The following is an 18,121-nucleotide window of genomic DNA, read 5'->3' on the forward strand; positions in this document are numbered from 1 at the left end:
TTTTACAGGAAGATATGGTTGCTGTGAGGGTAAATCTGAAAGGTGACCATCGCACCTGCTTTTACAGGAAGATATGGCTGCTGTGAGGGTAAATCTGTGAAAGGTGACATCACACCTGCTTTTACAGGAAGATATGGCTGCTGTGAGGGTAAATCTGAAAGGTGACCATCGCACCTGCTTTTACAGGAAGATATGGCTGCTGTGAAGGTAAATCTGTGAAAGGTGACCGTCGCACCTGCTTTACAGGAAGATATGGTTGCTGTGAGGGTAAATCTGTGAAAGGTGACCATCGCACCTGCTTTTACAGGAAGATATGGCTGCTGTGAGGGTAAATCGCAGTGCAGCTGTGTCTGGTAGAGGGCCTGTCGTGGAATCACTATCCTTGATCCCGGTGACCCAGATTGGCCACCTTGAGGCTTTGAAACTCTCAGCCAGCTCTGCCAGCCGACATCAGTGAGCCTCAGCCTGCCTCGTTTCTCCACTTCCTTAATTAGGTCCGTTACATTGAAATTTGTCATCAGTGAATTTCTTCACATTTTTAAATTTTAATGTATTTAATTGACAGATTGTCTGTATCCTGGGTATACAAAGTGATTATTTGATAGATGTGTACATTGTGGACTGATGACGACAGTCAGGCTCACACGTTCGCCACCCACACGGTCCGTCAGAGCCTCAGAACTTGTTCATCTTATAACTGAAAGTTTGTACCCTTTGACTAATATCTCCCCATCGTCCCCACTGGCCCAGCCCCTGGAAACCCCCATTCTACCCTCTGCTTCTGTGAGTTCCACTTTTTATATGCAACATGTAACTGAGATTTAAAAAGAAATCCAGTGAAGGCTGTCGAGGGGACATTGATGAACTCGGGGGCCATGTGAGCTCTGGGCCGGCGCCTGCCCCTCCCACCCAAGGAATCTCTGCTTCCCCGGCTGTGCCATCCTGTGATCTGAAGTAGGGAAGTGGTTTACCAACTTTTGGAAACATTCAGCTGCCAAGTTTCCTCTGCTGCAGGCTTTAAATAGATCCAACTGAGAAAGGAAGGTAGAGCTTGAACCAACTGCCACCCTCTATATAGAGACGGTTGTCGCCTGGTCTAGTGTAACAAATAGAGTCCTTTGTTAGAAGGGGAAAGAAACGTAACCCCTCATTTCCCATTTCTGACGAGTTAGGGACAGACCTGGTGGTTTACCAAAGATACACCTGAAGCTTTACTATTTCTTGTCACTCTATATTTTTTAGTAAAACTTATTTTTATCTTTGGAGATGACAGGCGTCTTTGTTTCAGGGATAACTAATGATGCCTGTAGGGAACATGAGCATGTTCGCAACCCCCAATGAATCTTGAACCCCAGAATCCATAGAGCGTGTTTTAGGCTGACAATTAGACCCAGTTTAATTGTGGACGGATGGTAGGATTCCAGATACCTCAGCTGCAACTCCATCCAGCCATGCCTATGGATGCCCCTTGGAAGGAGGTTGGAGCTTAGGCCAACTGAGAAGGTGGGTATTGCATGTCCTGACTCCCCAGATCTGTTGACAACAGCGATTTTCTGGATAGAGCAGCACGAGGAAGGAAGTGAAAGGGGGATAGTCTTCATTTGGGGCAGGTGAGTCTAGGGAGCAGAACGGACACGTTCTGCAGCTTTGCCGCGTGACTCCTTTCAGCACAACAGAAAACGTGCAGGGCACAGAGCTTCCTCACTGAGTGCCTCGATGGTCACAGCATTAGTGCACCAGCAGGCCTGGAGATGGCAGCCAGGAGTGCTGATAAATGGGAGGTCCGTCCTTCTCATACATCAATAAACACTTAAGTGCTTCGCAAATGCCTGGCCCCACGGGAGCTGCAGAAGCCACAAGACCGAGCCCTGTTCTCAAGGATCTTTAAACAGATGGCCTCTAACGGCCCCTCAGTGATTCCTGAGCTATGGTTTAAACCCCCACAGCTAGGTGATAGCTGGGCCATTTTCTTTTTAAAAAATTATTTTTATTTTGCTATTATTTACATTTTTTTAGAGAATCTCTCTTTCACCTAAATTGGAGTGTGATGGCATAATTACATCTCACTGCAGCCTCAACCTCCGGGGCTCACGTGGTCCTCCCACCCCAGCCTCCCGAAGAGCTGGGACCACAGGTATCCACCACCACACTTGGATAATTGTGGGTTTTTGTAAAGACGGTGTTCTCCCTTTGTTGCCCAGGCTGGTCTTGAACTCCTGGCCTCAGGCCCTGGCCTCCCAAATTGTCAGTATTATAGGCCTGAGTCGACACGCTCTGGCATAGGCCATTTTCAGACTCCCAGGTTCTCTCCCTTTTGATGCTTTTTGCTGATAATTATAGACATTTTACTTTCCTTTTTCCCACCTAAATGGAGCAGCATCCTGGTTTGGAGGACGGCTGCGATTCAAGTAGTCCTTGTCAGAAGCAAGCCCGTGTTGTTGTATCCAAAGGTGAATCGCACATCCCCGGCAGTTTTCTCTGCCCGCACGCACCAAAGCCAGCCTCCAGCGCTCGCCTCTGCCGGGTGGCCAGGCCTCGGGGGGGCTTGTTTGTCTTTCCCTTCTGCTGAGAGCTGCGTTCTTAGTGCTCCTAGAGCCTGTCCTCGCCTCACCTGCTCTCCTTGGTTTTTCTGTTTTTGAGACTGGAAAAGGTTCATTTTTGTGTTCCCATTTTCTTAAAAAAAAAACTCACAAAAAAGCCCGAGCCTTTGTGGGGTCTAAGTCACGGCGCGTGTGGCAGGTGAGGTGGCACAGACCCGTGACCCCTGCTCCGTGCTGCCGCCCCCTTCCTCCTGGTGGGGCCACGAGTCTGGACACCGCGTCCCTTCGTTGCCTTGGCAGCTCCAGCCCTCCCGTGCCGATTTCCCTGTGGCTGGTCGGGGTCCTGCGAGTCCAGGTGGCCTCGCTCTTTAGACGTGATTTAGGTTGGAACCTCCAGCCTTCTCTGAAGAACAGTTGCTTTCTGTCCATACCTCCGGCCTCCCCACAGAAAAGGAGAACACAGACGTTAAAAGTGAGGCTCAGTGGGCGGGCGTTTGTAGTCAGAGTTGCTCCATGCATGTCAGTTATGCTGACCTTACAATTTTAGAGTGTGCATTTCACCCTGTGTGCCCTTGTCTGGAAGATGAAGGTAATTAAATCTCATGCCATCATGATTTGAACCCAAAGCAGCAATGGAAAACAAAGCCATACACCAGAGAACTCGGTTTTCTAGGATTCTGTCTCCCCATAAAACATCAAGTATCTTCAGAGGGGTTTTGTGAAATCACAATACATTGGCTTTTAGGCCAACCAGTTGTCCACAATGGAGGGTTGGCCGGGGGTCCAGGAGTGGGGTGAAGGCCACAGCTGAAGAGCATCTTCCCTGATCCCAGACAGCCCCTCTGACAGGCCTTTGTGCTGTGAGGGCCTGAGCCACAGAAGCAAACGGCCGTCGCCAGCGCCAAGCTGGGCCAGGGCCCGGCCGTGCTGGCCCGCGAGCAGCCCGGGCAGACCTCCAGGCAGCAGGACAAAGGGGCGCTGCGGTCCTCAGCCACACAGCCAGGGTGGCGGGGATAACAGCCCCTTGTCATCACAGGGCTGTGACATTGGCATGGGCCGCCCTCACAGCTGGACCGTCCTGGCGCCTGTCTTGGGCTGTGGAGCGAGCCAGCCCAGCTGTACTGAAATACCCATTGTTTTCTCCTTTCTCATGCCCCCGTCAACAAGCAGACAGACAAAAGGGTTCTATTGTGGCTCACGCCGTGAGCAGAACCTTTCTCTGCCGTGGGAAGGAGATGGGTGTGGTCATTTGTGGCAGAGTTCTGTACCTGCACCCTACTTTGTCTGGGGAGGGGAATTGGCATTTGTGTTTTGTAGCCTCTAGGACAGAGCCCCTCCTTGCTTGCAGGGTCACACATTTTGGACGGGGCCTTAAGGAGTTTGTGTTGATATTCCAAGGAAGAATTCCATTAGTGTTGATCCAACGTGGCTCTGAAGACTGTGATGATGATGTCCCATGAGCATTAAACGCAAGACAGGCTGCTGCTCCGAGGCACGCCATTCATTCATTCATTCATTCAGTTCAACAAGCCTGGGCCATGACTTTTCTCTGGGACCCGCATCATCTTGTTGTGGGGACACAGAAATGCTCCCTCCCAGCCCCGCTGCTGGGGCTGTGGTGTCTGGTAAAGAGGGCAGGTGTCTAAGATGGTAACAGTTACATCCGCTTGGTGGGACGTGATGACAAGACTGACGGGCATCCAGCGAGACCCCGGTCAGTGCTGGGAGACAGTAGGGGAAAGGGCACTGAGCAGGACAGTAAGCTGTCCCTTGGCTCCTGTTCCTGTCTCTGGAAGGTCAGTCTGTCCTGGAGGGGAGGCCAACACCCGTCTCTGCTCAGCACAACGGGCGCGAGTTTTCCCCTATTTTCAATAAAGACCGTGCCTTATACTATTTTTTTCTGAGACGGAGTCTCGCTGTGTCACGCAGGCTGGAGTGCGGTGGTGCGATCTCAGCTCACTGCATCCTCCGCCTCCCGGGTTCAAGTGATTCTCCTGCCTCAGCCTCCCCAGTAGCTGGGACTACAGGCACCCACCACCACGCCCGGCTCATCTTTGTATTTTTAGTGGAGACAGGGATTCACCATGTTAGCCAGGATGGTCTTGATCTCTTAACCTCGTGATCCACCCGCCTCGGCCTCCCAAAGTGCTGGGATTACAGGCGTGAGCCCCCGCGCCGGCCAAGAGCATGCCTCATATTAAATGACAGCAGATGTGTCTTGGCTCAGTGGAAATCGTTGATGTGGCGCTGTACTATGGCTTTATGTCTTTATCCCTGACACGGAACCCCCCAGTTCCCCAGAAAGAGAGGATTTAAATATATATATAGGTTTATTTACAAACATCTGCCTAGAGGGTGTTAGAGTAGCATGGAAAGTGGAGAATCATTTAGACTTGTTGAACTTCTGCTTTGTGCTGAATACGGTGCTAGAAATTCAATGGACTCAGTGTCCCTGTGAGGAGAGGGTCCTGCGGAGCTGACGGGAAGGCGAAGCCTAGCCTGGTGCAGCCTGGCCTGGAGTCACACAGCGTGTGTGAAGGAGCCCAGAACCGAGCCGCGCCTGGCCCGAGGGGGAAACAGCCCTGCCAGTGCATTCAGACGTGTGTCTGTGTCACTGACCTCATCATCACTGTGGGTTGCTCTGGTTTGCTGTGGTCAATATTCATCGTTTCGCCCTGCCTCCCAGCTTCACTAGTTTAACTACGACGTGCAGGTGCTTTTGTGGGTACCCTAAGTGTCCAGGGACGCTGCTAAGAAAGACAAATACACACACGTAGGGGAAGAAAAATAAGTACCTTGCATCTTCCTAATCTAGCAGCGTCTGGATTGCTTACGATTCCTGGAGTAGCTGGACTGAAGGCAGAGATGAGGGACTTGACCTGGGAGCTCTTGATAGCTGCTGCCGCTCAGCTCCAGCTCCCGAGGACCTGCCTGCAGACACACTGTCATCGCCCCTCGCCACAGCAGCCCCCAGGAGTTACGCTTTTGCAGAAGACCCAGCTGCCTAAGTAAAAATAAACATCCTCAAGCTGTTCGAGGCTCTTAAAAACATTTACTCAGCACTGAACTTCTCTGAAGATCTGAGACTGTTAGCACCAAACCAAGAGTTCTCTCTTGACTGCTTTTCTCTTTCCCCTGAATGCAAATGAACTTCCCCTGCTGGTTTCCATTCATCCGACAGGTCATAATTGTGACGTTGGTAAAATAGAGAAAGTTCCCTTTTGAAAACTGAGCTACGAGAACATTTTTTTGTTAAAAGAAAAAAAGAATATTTGCTTATTTTAAAAATAGAGTAACACAGTGATAACGGTGTCATCATTTAAACGCTCCACTGTAAACTCTAGTTTGGACATGTCTGGGCTTATTGGAAATAATGAACGTATTAACACTGCGGATCTGCTGTTACAGTGGGTGTCACTGTTGGGGATTGTGAGTCACAGACATCTGGTCATCGTGCCTTCAACCCATAAGCAGTTATTCCCTCACATTAGAAACAAGTTTGGCCGGGCGCTGTGGCTCACACCTGTCATCCCAGCACTTTGGGAGGCCGAGGCGGGGGGATCACCTGAGGTCAGGAGTTCGAGACCAGCCTGGCCAACATGGCGAAACCCTGTCTCTACAAAAAATACAAAACTTAGACAGGTGTGGTGATGCGTGCCTGTAGTCCCAGCTACTCGGGAGGCTGAGGCAGGAGAATCCCTTGAACCCGGGAGGCGGAGGTTGCTGTGAGTCAAGATCTTGCCACTGCACTCCAGCCTGGGTGACAGAATGAGACTCTGTTTAAAAAAAAAAAAAAAAAAAAAGAGAAACAAGTTTGCCGAAGGCAGCGTGGGGCTGGTGTAGGGGCCCCACTGAGTCCTCAACGATCCAGGTTATCTCTCTTTTTGCCCCACACTCCCAGCACTTAGTGTCCAACTCTGAGGTTGTTTCATGGTCTGGAACGGCTGCTGGAACTCCAGCCAGGACACCCACACTGCAGTCTGGACCACGGAAGAAGAACCAAAGTCCGAAATGATCCATGCCTCCTTCCTTTGAAGACCCTTCCCAGAAGCCCCACGCACCACTTCTGCCACTGTCTCCTGGCCAGAGCCTCACCGTGAGGCTGCGCCAGCTGCAGGGAGCACTGGCAAGGTTCCCAGAAGGCAAAGGCAGAATGAAAATGAGTGCACCTCACACCCCACTTCAGGACCTGTGGCCTTCGTTACGCTTTAGGGTCTGTGTATCGCAGTAGACACACCCCGTGGTTAGAGGCCTGTCGAGTGTAGGTCTCAGGTCTTTCTGCCTCTTACCTTATCAAGTTATTTAAATTTATAACGTAGCCAAGCGCGCGTCTGTCCGGGACGTGTGTTCACATCTAGTCAGCAGGGTCGTCTGGAAGGGCTCAGGGAAAGACGCCACCTCACCAGTCCCTCGGTCATGAAGGATGTTGGTTCCTCTCACCTGCACCCTCTGCCCAGTGTGATGTTTGTGGGCACCCCGTGCAGAAACGTTTTATGAATGAGTTGATTTTAGTGGATTACACGAGCAACTACATAATTCGAAAAAAAAAGATTCTAAGAAGCTAAGAGAAGTGGTGACACTAATTCGATACTGAGATGCTTCTTTTAGGTGATGTCATACTTTCATAGCAGAAGCTAGAAAAGCACCCTTTGCCTTCCTCCCCGCTCCTGCGGCCTTCCCCACACGTGGCCCCAGAAACTTCTTTCCCACGCTCGGGCCTCCCAGGGCCGCCCCATCCTGCAGGCTCAGGGCCCAGACTCAGAGCTGAACTATTAGCTCCAGACTAGCCCTGCGCTATCTGGGGAGTAAAACTCTCTGTACTCTTGTCTCTATAGAAAAACTGCTTTTCAGTTTCAGGATAAGCCAATTAGAAATGAATTTTGGGAACCAAACTAATTCATAAGTTGGATGTTGCTTATCTTCACTTTACTTTAAAATGAATTGCTTTTATGTGTCTTTCAAGGAAGAAAATATTCTCAAAAAATCTGTCGCACTAATGATTAGCATTACTTTGGGCTAATTTCCCTTTTGATAGAGACGAATAATTGTACCAACAACTTGAATTGTATTAAATTTCCCTTGGGGCCGGGTACAGTGGCTCACACCTGTAATCCCAGCACTTTGGGAGGCTGAGGTGGGCAGATCACTTGAGGTCAGGAGTTCGAGACCAGACTGAGCAACATGGTGAAACCCCGTCTCTGCTAAAAACACAAAATTTAGCCCGGCGTGGTGGCAGTTGCCTGTAGTCCCAGCTACTCGGGAGGCTGAGGCAGGAGAATCGCTTGAACCCGGAAAGCAGAGGTTGCAGTGAGCTGAGATAGTGCTACTGCACTGCAGCCTGGGTGACAAAGTGAGACTCTGTCTCAAATAAATAAATGCAAAAAATAAACTGCCCTTGCAAGAATAAGATGCTATTTATTTATTTGTTTGTTTTAAAAGTATGCATGAGGGAAGCAAGACAGCTGATCCCCATCAAAATTAAGCTGCTGGACTTAGTGTTTTGGGGGAAGGGGTTGTATTTTATTTTGCAAGTGGTTTTTCTTTTTGACAAAATCATTAGGCCTTTGCAGGACATTTTCGATCTAAGCGAAAAAAGATAAAAGGTAGTGATAGAAGGGGACATTTTCACTTGCTCCCTAACACTCGTGAGTCAGGCAAGGAAGAAGGACAGACGTGACTCGTCTGGGAGCGTCTGCACTGGAGCAGGTAGGGGCCTCGTCTGTGTGCAGGTCAGCCCTTCTGTGGGTAGTGGTTTTCTCAAGATGCCACTGCATGGCTCAGGGCTCCGTGACCTTGTCTTGCAGCTCGTTGCCTAGACTACCAGCAGGTGGGAGCCCAGACACTGGTCCACACAGGCAGTCATCAGGGCCAGAGGAGTGGCAAAGACTCCAGTGAGCACTGGGGCGTCCACAGCACCCAGGGCTTCCAGGTGCCTCCTGCCCATTCCACACAAGGCAGAAATCTGGCAGCTAGAGGCAGCATGGTCTCAGCCAGGGACCTCCTTAGCGAGGTACCTAATGAACGGGGAGATGCTGCTGATAGTCACGGCTCCCACTGCATAGAAAGGGCATGCTCTTGATTTTGTACCTGGAGAGGGAAACGAGGAGTCCCAGTTCATTGGGAGATCCAGCGGGAGCCCCTCTCTGGAGCCCCGTAGTCTCCTGTGCCCGGGCGAGCTCCACTGTGGTGACAGAAGGCGCAGCCCTCCGACTGCTCTTTTCATTTCATTTCATTTTTTTCTCTTTTTCTTCTTCTTTTTCTTTTCCTTCCTTCCTTCTCTTTCATTTATTTAATTTTCTTTTCTTTGTGTGGAGTCAAGGTCTCACTCACTCTGTCACCCAGCCTGGAGTGCAGTGGCATGATCACAGCTCACTGCAGCCTCAAACTCCTGGGCTCGAACAATCTTCTTGCCTCAGCTTCTTGAGTAGCTGGGACTACAGGCGCATACCACCATCCCTGGCTAATTTTTAAATGTTTTTGTGGAGATGGGGTCCTGCTGTGTTGCCCAGGCTGGCCTCAAACTCCTGGCCTCAAGGGATCCTCCCGCCTCAGCCTCCTGAAGTGCTGGGATTGCAGGCATGAGCCACCATGCCTGGCATACCCTTTCTAAGTGCGGAGTTTATGAATGTGTCCACTTGCCTCACATTCCCATTTGCCTGGCAGATTCTCATCAAAAATTAGAAGAGCAGATGTTTCCATGTGCAAATGTGTAAGTATGCTGTCTATGATCACTGTAGCTCTGACTCAACCCCCGTGGTCAGAGCCACTAAGTTCAGCACAGCTGCCAGTTCCCTGTAGCTCCCGGTGCCTCCAATAACCTTATATAAAGCATGTGAAGTTGGTCACAGCCAATCACCCTGCTTCTGCCATCTCCGTCCACAGCCCCTGGATGTTACTAAGAAGTAGGCACTCTTCCATGTCACACTACTGCCTCTGGTAACCCATGAGAGGAAGACCTGGGCTCATCCCCAGCAGGTCAGAGAAAACATGTTTTCCTAAGCTAATGGACGATGGCGTTGGGTAGTTCGCCTGATACAATGCACAGGCTAGTGTTGCTTTGGATTCTGAAAAATGATATAGAGCAATTATTCATAAACATTTTTTTGAGACGGAGTCTCGCTCTGTCGCCCAGGCTGGAGTGCAGTGGCCGGATCTCAGCTCACTGCAATCTCCACCTCCCGGGTTCACGCCATTCTCCTGCCTCATCCTCCTGAGTAGCTGGGACTACAGGCGCCGCCACCACACCTGGCTAATTTTTTGTGTTTTTAGTAGAGACGGGGTTTCACTGTGTTGGCCAGGATGGTCTCAATCTCCTGACCTCGTGATCCACCCGCCTCGGCCTCCCAAAGTGCTGGGATTACAGGCGTGAGCCACCGTGCCTGGCCCATGAACTATTATTAATTTTTGCTAACCTAAGTGAAGGGCGTTCAGGATTCATTCTTTAGACCAGCCAGCATTTTAACTGTACAAGTAATTCCTCACTTAACATTGTCAATACGTGATTAGAAACTGTAATTTTAAGTGAAATGACATGTGACAAAATCAATCACGAAAACAAAGTTGAAGGAAAGAGCATTACCCAAGGCCGTGCTGTATGTCATTTGGTTTTACAGTTGCCGTTTACAGGAACCTACGGGCAGCATTAAGTGAGCACGTCCTGCATTGGGAGGAGTGAAATGGGTTTCAGTTTTTAGTGCTTTCGTTGATGGTTTTCAAGTGACAAGAGTAACAGGCCTGCTGCTGAGCCACCCTGGCCCCTTCGCAGCCGGCTGTCCTTCTGTGATCACTGAATGCGAATGTGAGTGTCCTCAGCTTCCCTGCTCCAGGGTCAGTGATGGGAGTGCCCGTGATGTGCTTACGGCCTGGGCTTGGAGTGGAAGGAGGCTCTGGTTTAGCAGATAAAGAGAATCCTGTGGCCTTTTTATGGATTTCTGTGTTTGCCTTAGAAGGTTTAGGGATCCTTCAGTCCTTGTCAAGAGGGTTCCTGAATCTTTTATTTGGCTTCAGTGCACATTGAGTGAGACACCGCACAAGGAAAGTAGGGAAGGGAAGAGTCAGCGGGGGGAGAGATTTGCTTCTAGTTGTCTTACGATTCCCGTCATGCTTCTGAGTAACATTCTCAATCCCACAGATCACCATTTTTTAGTTAAATTGGGGCTTCTGAATTCTAGCAACCAGCAGGTGTTTGGAGGTACTTGTTGACCCCTCTTCCATCCAAAAGTGATCATTTTTACGTGGATCCCTCATAGAGTCGGAATTTGTTAGTGCGTACCCAGGGCAAGAGTTGTAGCTAAAGCACATGCCCTGTCCCGTCCTGATAGCAGCAGCGCAGAGGGCACCGAGTGGCGCAGGCGAGACTGCCACAGACGCCGGTGGGGCCAGGATGCGCTTGGTGGCTCTGCATGCCTCTCTGTGGGCTGGAGGTGTGCCCTCCTGTGCTGCGTGGGTGTTATTAGATGTTGGAAACCTGCAGTGTTCATTTGGGAAGGAGTTACTGCTCTGTAAGGTTTGTTCTCCTTTATATTATTTTATTTTTATTTTATTTTATTTTATTGAGATGGAGTCTCGCTCTGTTGCCCAGGCTGAAGTTTAGTGACATGATCTCGGCTCATTGCAGCCTCCGCCTCCCGGGTTCAGACGATTCTCCTGCCTCAGCCTCTTGAGTGGCTGGGATTACAGGCGCCGCCATCACGCCCCACTAACTTTTTTATTTTTAGTAGAGATGAAGTTTTGCTGTGTAGGCCAGGCTGGTCTCAGGTGACCCGCCTACCTCGGCCTCCCTAAGTGCTGGGATTACAGGTGTGAGCCACCGGCTGCCCTCCTTTAAAGAGAAGCTTTGTTCTCCTTGATTCTCCTGTACAGTTTTTCTTAAACTTTGTTTAGAAATCTAGGAGCTGCGCCCACATTACAGGTGACAGGAATTGGCTGACAAAACACACACCTTGCATAAGTCAGCAAGCACCGGACCAGAATTCATTTGCTGTCAGATTTGGGGGCAGTGATCGTCTTTTGGTAGAATTATAATCAGAGAAGCAAACTCAGAGAACAATCTGGGTAAAGAGACTGATGTCAGGTTAAGTTCAGATCTGTAGACCCTTCTCGGGTGATGAAGCCGAGACCACAGACTTAGATCCTGGAGAGGGATTAGAAGCCAGACATTCCGTGGGTGACACGCTCCTTCTCTTATTCCCATCTCCACATTGCCTGGTCAGGAACTTCATGAAAGACAGCTGCGTTTTTTCCAGGCTGGTATCTCTCACCAGAGTGAGGCCTGTGGGCTTTACGCGTAGCCGTGGATACGGAAGCCGTGGCTGCTGAGGTGTGTGGATATAGTGACCGCTGTGGGGTCATAGCCGTGGATACGGAAGCCGTGGCTACTGGTGAAGACACTGAGGTGTGTGGATATAGTGACCGCTGTGGGGAAGGCTGTAACTCTTGCTCATTCCACTTGCTCACTACTCTTCTTTGATCATTGAGAAAGCGGTAGGATGACCAGATTTGCAAAAGCACATCTCACTATTATCAAATTTAATAGTGGCTGTTCTGCCGTATGCTATTATTACCCATGATTTGCTTTTGTGTGTGGGTATTAGAAAGTCTTTTAGGGAAAAAGCAGAACGTGACTGGGCTACAGGTCCTGAGGAAGCTAACCATGGCAGCACTGTCCTTGTGCTGTCCCCAGGCCTGGGAGAGCAACCGCTGTCTGTCCACAGCGTGTCGTCCAGACCCCTGTTTAGATCCTTGTCATGTGGTAGTCCATCCACCTGGACATCTTCCTCACCATGGCAGCAGTTCCTTGGGAGCAAGAACTATGTCCTGTTTGTCTTCGTACCCCTGGCACCTGCTAATTAAGAAGGACTCCAGAAAGCTCGACTGTACGATGTGCTGCAGAACCATGGCCAATGTGTGTCTCTGGCACCTCTGTCTCACAGTTAACTTTCCTTGCTGCCCAAGAGCCCCAGCTTTGATGCTCATGGAGCCCTGGCATTGAGTGTGAGCACTTCACACCCCACCTCTCGCAGTTGGCCCTCTGAAATGCCCCAATGTAGGAGGGGTGCCTCACTATGGAAGGTATTTTCAGGACCATCTTACAAATTATTGTGAAGTGTTGGAAACAAAGAGCTTCCTGCTTCTCTTGAACCCAGTTCTACCATGTTCCAAGCTGTAGCCAAAAGGAAAACAAATCAGAGCTTGAAACTCGCCTTTCTGATGGGAATATCTATCTGGGACACCCTCCCTTTTTGTCTCTTGCCCTCCATACATCTCCTTCTCATAGCACAGGCTGTTTGGGAAGGAGGAGAGGACATGTCATCTAACTTTTTTCCTTCCCTAGCTGAGTCACTGATTGTATTTAAAAACAAATGAACAGAAAAGTACAAAACCTTCCAGAAATACAAAGGAAAGGGTTTTGGTTTTTTATTTTAATTTTTATTTCTGTAGGTTTTTGGGGAACAGATGGTATTTGGTTACATGAGAGAGTTCTTCAGTGGTGATCTGTGAGATTCTGGTGCACCCGTCACCCGAGCAGCGTCCACTGCACCCAGTACGTAGTCTTTTATCCCTCACCCCCTGCCACCCTTTCCCGAGTCCCCCAAGTCCACTGCGTTACTCTTACGCCTTTGCATCCTCATAGCTTAGCTCCACTCGTGAGTGAGAACGTACGACGTTTGCTTTTCCATTCCTGAGTTACTTCACTTGGAATCATAGTCTCCGTCCAGGTGGCTGCGAATGCCATTAATTCGTTCTTTTTTATGGCTGAGTAGTATTCCATGGTGTATATATACCCAATTTCTTTGTCCACTCATTGATTGGTGGGCATTGGGGCTGGTTCCATAGCTTTGCACTTGTGAATTGTGCTGCTATAAACATGCATGTGCAAGTATCTTTTTCGTATAATGACTTCTTTTCCTCTGGGTAGATACCCAGTGGTGGGATTGCTGGATCAAATGGTAGTTCTTCCTACTTTTAGTTCTTTAAAGAATCTCCACGCTGTTTTCCGTAGTGGTTGTACTAGTTTACATTTCCACCAGCTGTGTAAATGTGTTCCCTTTTCACCACAGCCACGCCCACATGTATTATTTTTTGATTTTTGGATTATGGCCATTCCTGCAGGAGTAACGTGGTATCGCATTGTAGTTTTGATTTGCATTTCCCAGGTCATTGGTGATGTTGAGCATTGTTTCCTGTTTGTTGGCCATTTGTGTATCTTCTTTTGAGAATTGTCTGCTCATGTGCTCATGTCCTCAGCCCAGTTTTTGATGGGATTGTTTGTTTTTTCTTGCTAATTTGTTTGAGTTCCTTGTAGATTCTAGATATTAGTCCTTTGTCAGATGTATAGATTGTGAAGATGGTCTCCCACTCTGTGGCTTGTCTGTTTACTCGGCTGACTGTTCCTTTTGCTGTGCAGAAGTTTTTAGGAAGCAAGTCTTTGGGGAGGATATTTTGTCGCATAAAAGTTATTACAAGCATCAAGAAAGTGGATTCCTCTTCCGGTTTCTTGCCCAGCTTAAAGCCATGTAGTGCCTGCCAGTCATATTGTGATTTTTCTGGCTTTCAGCACTTTGATTGGGATTTACCGTTTTATTTAATAAGCTTAGGAGCTGGAGGGTGGGTGCTGTCTGGGGTCAGTTCAGGCAACCCCCGGTCCTCTTTGCGCTTCACAGAATGTGGATTGTCTCTGTGTTCATGGGCTCTGCTGGGCTCGCTGAGCTTCGAACCTTCAGATTTGTTGGACGAGACCACAGATGGTCGTGGTAAGTGCAGTCATCCTTCCCGGCTGTCGCAGGGGGATGTCCGGAGGCTGTGGAAGGTGGAGTGTTAGGTGAGGGATGGTGACATGTGGCCTTGGAATCTCAGGAGGGCCTCGGGTGTCCATGAGCTCTGCTCTGAGAAGCTGCCAGCTGAGCCGGCGGGAGGACCTGGCTTTGAAAGAAGTTATAACATTAAGCAAAACAATACATCGTTGTCTGTGGGAAGGAATCCTTTAGCATAAGTTTTTGAAAATGTGATCAGGTGTCTTGACCCAACACTTAAAAAGTGAAGTCCACAGCATTTAATGTCCTGGTGATATTTTTGTTTTTCTTTGCAGTTTAGCTTTTTTTTTTAAGTATCTGAACTTGCATGAGGCTAGTTTTGTATTTCTGCAAGTTTCAGTCCGTGTGATTTGAAGCAGATGTCACAGTCACACAAACAGGGTCCCTGATGGGAAAGTCGGCTCCTGGGCGTGCTGTTCATGCCTGCGTGGACTGGAAAGAGATTTGATTCATTTGGGAAATGAGGCTGATATTTCAGGAGTTCTGTAATGGGCAAAAAGGACACGTTCAGCGGCTTTTGAGAACTGAGAGATGGAGGATTGGGTGCTGCACAGCGGCAGTCCTGAGAGTCTCCAAGAGCGGCTGTGTTGAGAGGGGTTTGCTGTGCTGGGGAACATGCTTTGCTCAGCCGAGGACACCTTTTCACTGTGGTGATGTTAGAAACGTGGGCGGAGTGAGTTATGACTCAGTCTATTGTAATTAGAAAAAAGAGCAACCGCTGAGAAAAGTCCTCAGCGAAAACGTAGGAAATGGGGATGTTCTTATTCTCAGAAAACTAAAGCGGGAAGTCATTCTTGGTGACAGTGAGGGGACAAGCAAAAGCGAAGGGAGAGGGGAGCTCTGTGTGTGGCGTCTCCAGCATCGCACAGTCCTCTTTAATGAATAAATGGAACCTTAATAAGGAAAAGTACCGGCTACATTATCGGTTGCAGATTGATTTGCTGTAGGCAAATTCTAATGTAGTTTGGCCATGTGAGGTGCACCTCTCAAGAAAACAAAATCAGGTTGCCTGAAAATGGACTCTGGCTTTCCGGGTGAAAAAGGCACTGGAAACACCACACAGCTTCGACTTGAAATGTTTCCTTACTCCGGAATCATGAATGGGTTTTTCTCTTGCTATACCTAAAACTCAGCTCTGATTATTATCTTTAAAGAGAGGTTGTGCTTACTTTCCACACCCAAATGAGGCTGAGAGTGGCTGTGAGGAAGGGAGGTCAGTGTCTCCTACTTCTTTTTGGTGGAGCGAGTGGGGGAGGGAGAATCCACCTCTAAAAACCAGTGTTTCTTAACCTTTGAGAATCTGAAGCAGGACAAAGACTTTGATCCCAAAGCAGTGCAAATATACCAAGTCTCATGTATAGCTGCGGGGTTTGCAGACCCCTGAAGCCCATCCGGGTCTCGGCTAAAAGCACCTGCTACAGACTCAGTAAGTGCTTTTTCCCCCTTCAATAACTGGTGGCATCGTCTGTCCGACACACTACCACCTTACTGCTTTATTCTCTAATTTTCACTGTTATTCATATTCCCCTGGAACACCTTGAAATTTTCCCTAAAACTAGATTGACTAGTCTGGGTCCCTCCTTCTGTCAGGAGATGGGGATGGTCTCCCACTTCCACCCGTGCCCTCCCCGGCCGCCACATCATTGTCATCAGAGCCATCTTCTTCGTAACTGTCCTCCTCCAAGCAGTTTTGCCAAGCACGGTGCTAGGTGCCAGAGAATGAGCTAGAGGACAGGAAAGAAGAAACGCGTAGAAGTATTAACCCTCAGCGGAAGCAAGTGTGCCCACCTCGCAGAAGGGACCGTGGCAATCTCATAGAGCCTGTGGCATGCCCTGCAGATCACGCGCACAGCTGAATAAGATGCTGGTGCTGGCTTCTTAGTGAACCATAATATATTTAGCTTAGAGCAACTTTTGTTTTTTGCTAGGATGAAAAACCTGAAACTCAGGATACATGCAAGAGATCAAAATAAAACCCATGAAAGTATAGTGACCCGTTTAAAAGTTGTCTGGGTCTTTTTTTGTTTGTTTGTCTTTGTCAGAGATCATGGTAGACCACAAATCGCTGAGTTAATAATATAATGCTATGTGGCCGGGCGTGATGGCCTACACCTATAATCCCAGCACTTTGGGAGGCCGAGGCGGGCAGATCACGAGGTCAGGAGATCGAGACCATCCTGGATAACACAGTGAAACCCCGTCTCTCCTAAAAATACAAAAAATTAGCCAGGCGTGATGGCACGTGCCTATAGTCCCAGCTACTTGGGAGGCTGAGGCAGGAGAATTGCTTGAAGCCGGGAGGTGGAGCTTACAGTGAGCCACCACTGCACTGTAGCCTGGGCAACAGAGCAAGACTCCATCTCAAAAAATAAAAATAAAAAAATATATAATGCTATATGTTTAAAATGATATTGCTGATTTATGAATGTGGGAAATATCTAAAAATACCTACAAAAGAAGTGATTATTGAGTTATAGTCATTTGATGTTTATATGTAGTTATTATCAAATAATGATCAAGTTATCAGCCTCTGATTTTTGTATGTAGTCATCTGCGACACATGGAAAATGTGTAAGTGGGCCTGTCCGTTTTACTAGGAAGTGACTCCCTCCTACCTTCTGAGCCAAAGGTCTCCAGTCTCCACTGAGCCAGAGGATCACTCTCTTCATGGATGACCAGTAAGGGAAGAGAGTTCCTTGCCCCATGTGGTAGCTGAAGGGCATTCTCTTGGCTGGCGATCGGCGTGGATGGGAAAGGCCAATGTGGTTAAAGTCTTCCTGGGATCACAGTGAGTTTCAGGTTTCAGCTGGTGGAGACATATCACTGGACTTAGCTTCCCAGGCAAAGTCACCAGAGATTCTATGTAAACAGCGTTGAGATGCCACCTTTGCCTATCACAAGAATGCACGCATTAAAGAGACTGTTGCAAGCTGTCCTGGACACCACCCCGCCATTTGTGGTATTCCTTTTCCTGTGGAAAAATCAGTGGCCAGTTCTGAGTAGCTGACGTCTATCTGAGCTTTTGAAATACAATCTGTCCTGCATTGTCTGGGGGCCATAGACCTGCCCCTCGGCAGTGTCCCTTCTCAGCAGGGCTGCTGTCCGACGCTGTGACAGCCAAGGCCCCTCAGTCTCCCTTCTAGGGCCCCTAGTCACACTCCTTCCTTCCTTCCTCTTGTTCGCTGCATGTCAGCCATAAATGAATCTGCATTATTAATGCGATGCTTTTCTCACGGTCCGTGTTCATCAGTTTCTCATTTCCGCTGACACTTCTCCTCAGGGTGACTTCAGGACTCCGGGCTGCTCTCCTTGCTCCTGCTTCCTGTGTTTTATTCTGCGCCTCGTGCATACTGTGCACACTCCCTGCTCAGAGCCTTCCGCCGCTTTTCCCTGAACAGGACAGGATGGAGCCCCAGCTCCTGGCCTTCCCTGCTGCTCTGGAGGGCCTGCCTGGGTCTAGGCGCGGCTGTGGTCACCCCACCTTGGCTCGTGACCCCACCTTGGCTTTCTTGGCTCGTGACCTTTTCATCATCTCGAATCCTCTGGCTTTTCGGAATCACTCCCTGGGCGCTCTGTGCCTGTCAGGTGGCAGCACCGTCTCTGCAGCCAGAGGGGGGGCCCCAGAGGGCCAGGGACGCGTCGGGCCGCTCGGTTCTCCTGATGCCTGGTGAGTGTTGGCGGCTGCCGGGAGGATGTTCTTGGGATCAGCTTCAATGGCAACGAGGACGTCCCACCTCAGCCATCTGCAGGACTCTTCCGGAATGCGCA

The 18,121-nt window shown here is 49.2% G+C and overlaps 1 protein-coding gene and 1 long non-coding RNA gene across 33 annotated transcripts in view; one reads left to right on the forward strand and one right to left on the reverse strand.

The window, feature by feature from the left end:
- LDLRAD4 (low density lipoprotein receptor class A domain containing 4) overlaps nucleotides 1–18,121 on the forward strand; it is a 446,527-nt gene that overhangs the window by 355,445 nt on the left and 72,961 nt on the right.
- LOC144336562 (uncharacterized) overlaps nucleotides 1–18,121 on the reverse strand; it is a 28,843-nt gene that overhangs the window by 10,503 nt on the left and 219 nt on the right. The window contains exon 2 of the long non-coding RNA XR_013408450.1: nucleotides 16,969–18,104. This is a non-coding gene — a long non-coding RNA (uncharacterized LOC144336562). The remainder of the gene's footprint in view (nucleotides 1–16,968; nucleotides 18,105–18,121) is intronic.

This window comes from Macaca mulatta, chromosome 18, assembly GCF_049350105.2.
Source record: "Macaca mulatta isolate MMU2019108-1 chromosome 18, T2T-MMU8v2.0, whole genome shotgun sequence".
NCBI classification, from domain to species: domain Eukaryota; kingdom Metazoa; phylum Chordata; class Mammalia; order Primates; family Cercopithecidae; genus Macaca; species Macaca mulatta.